This window comes from Cryptomeria japonica, chromosome 2 (assembly GCF_030272615.1).
Source record: "Cryptomeria japonica chromosome 2, Sugi_1.0, whole genome shotgun sequence".
Taxonomy (NCBI): Eukaryota; Viridiplantae; Streptophyta; class Pinopsida; order Cupressales; family Cupressaceae; genus Cryptomeria; species Cryptomeria japonica.
The window spans coordinates 480,947,423-480,950,245 of NC_081406.1; positions in this window are offsets into that span (position 1 = coordinate 480,947,423).

Below are 2,823 nucleotides of genomic sequence, written 5' to 3' on the forward strand. Positions count from 1 at the left end.
CAAGAAGGCACGACAATGGCGGTGATGTGCAAACAGCTGTTTGGGCGATCAGATCAGATAAGATCTGATTGGATTTGGTTTTCCTTGAGGTTGATGAGGAAACCCTAACCGCCTGTGATTTGAATTGGCTTTTGGCGGGAAAACCAGATTATAAATAAGGAAGCCAAAATTATTGAAGGTTGATGTTGAAGAGGAGAAGATAGAGTTGTTGTGATGTGATTGAGTGTTGCATGAGAGAGTTAGATTAGTCAGAGGGAAAATAGTTGAAGATAACAGTGACTGAGGGAGTGAAGGTTAAACCGGTGATAGGGTTTAACAAAGGGTTAACCGGTATGGTTTGAGAAACCAATAAAGCAGCTAGATTGCATCAGAGGAGATAACTGGTAAGTGCTTGTACCGGCAGGAAGACATCAAAGGGCACTAAAGAGTAGAGCAGTGAGGAGGAGAACCAATAGAGAAAGAAGAAGAGTAGAAGTGAACCAGTAGAGTTTAATGGCAATGCAGCAGCAGATGTGAGCAGAAAACGAGTGAACTGGTGTAGCAGAGAAGGTGTCTCACCGGCAGAAGGAAGTTATGTGCATAGGTTGCAAAACTCTTTTGTAACTAGGATATTACTTTTGTATTTAAATGTTCATTATGGTCACTGAGTTGTAGCTCGATGTAGGGGTTGTAGATCCTTTGGGTTGTATCCCATAAACAAGTTAGGGGTTGTAGCTTCTTTGGTTTGTAGCCCATAAACAAGTCAGGGGTTGGTGCTCCTTGGGTTGGTGCCCTAAACATTGTAACATAGATTCATTGTGAGGCTGGATTGGAGCAGTAGACTCCAGCAGTATTGCTCACTGAGGTTTTTTTTTCATCTTGGGTTTTCCTCGTACATACTAGTGTTATGTGATGTCCCTTTGTGTGAATGTATTTGTGTTTAGTCTCCTCACTAACCAGTAAGTCTGCATTCAATTAGATCCGTAAATCGGTATATGTTCATAAGAATAGTTAAAGGGTAAAGTTTGAGAACCACTGATTCACCCCCCTCTCAGTGGTGCATTGTGTCTAACAAAATTCATGTGTGTCCTCAGTTCGAATGGTTCATGATTTGGAATTTCACAAGCGCATCTTGTTAGATAGTTCAAATAACTAGAAGACAACTAAGAGGGGGGGTGAATCAGTTGTCACAAATTATCAAAACATTTAGCAATTAAAAGTTTAATACCAAAACTCAAAACATTAATATTGGAATGCTTAAACAAAATACCGAAATAGCAGTTAAACCAATTAAGCATAAACAATAATCAATGAATAAATACCACCCACATGACACCAAGATTTATATGTGGAAAACCCAATAAAAGTAAAAACCATGGTGGGAAGCCTACCCACAATTAGATAATACTTCTGCAGTAAGTATGTGAATTAAAATTGAGGGGCTTGCACTTGCAAGAAGGCCAACAGCCTAGAGCGCACTGCTCGTCACAAAAGGAGTCTCACTGACTACATAGAAATCCATACTACAATCTGGAAGAAGGAATGAACTGCAAAGATAACATCTCCTATGCCTAAGTACAGTTCCAGTTAAGCTCAATACCAGAGGATTAAATCCTCTTACATAAACCCAATGATCGACCAAATCCTCTACCTGAATGAGATTACATTATTTCCACATTGCATACACATATCCCATTCCTATATCTTGATGATCTACAATGAGATCTTACATCATATATATACAAACTATTGACCATAAACAATCAGGTCGACCACCAGACAATAAACCAATTACATAATTACAAAACATGTCAGCCTTAGACCAAACAAATAATATCCAACACATAAGACATCTTGGAAACACATCGAGAGGTCCGATCCACATGTTACATTAAGTCGGTCCATAACCTAGATCAACCGGGACCCAATATAGGTCCACATACAAAAGAAATAATCTCCATCTGCTAAGTCTCGAACATGATCACCATCGGCATCCTGAATCTCTACTAGAAGTTGCACCAACACCACTTATGCAATTCATCAAAGATCTTCATCAAAATCTCTATTGGTGAAACCCTCATCGATACCACAAGCCAAGCTTCCAAGCAAGCAGGATAGCATCTGATCACTAGACCATAACCAACTTACTAAATATGAACATGAGTATCATGAATAAGCAAATTCCATAACCAAATCATACCGGAGCATACCGGATCCAAACCAAATAGAAACTACTCAGCCTACCAGGACCAAAAGGGTGTTGGTAAAGCATCCAAGACATCAATGCAACACATAACCAATTCCTCCAAATGGCCAACAATCTCCTCCTTTAACATTGATGGAAACACTAGATGTGAAAAACATCTAAGTACCAAGAAATGCCAAATAAGTCTCCCCTAATGGAAGACAACCAACAATCTCTCACATAAAGATATAGCAATGAAGTACTAAAACAAAGGCCAAACTCCCCATGTGAATGATATCTATGTAAAGCTTTGAATTACACATATATTTCTCCCCCTAATGTAGACAACTCCTTAAGTTTTCCTTTTTCACATCAATATCTCTCCCCCTTTGACATCAATGCCAGAACTCTGACAAAAATATCAAAGCAAAAACATAAACCATTAAATCCCAAAGCTGACTACTCCCCCTGAGCAGTAGCATCCCCACATCAGTGTCAAAATGAAAAATATCTCTGACAATGCATATTGGAGTGATGCCGAAAAGCATCAATCAGTTCTCTATCAGAGGGGCAAAAACCCCTAATCTATCTCTCAGATACTCAAATTGTTCTTTAAGAAAAGGTTTAGTGAAAATATTTGCAATCTTCTCTTTAGTGTT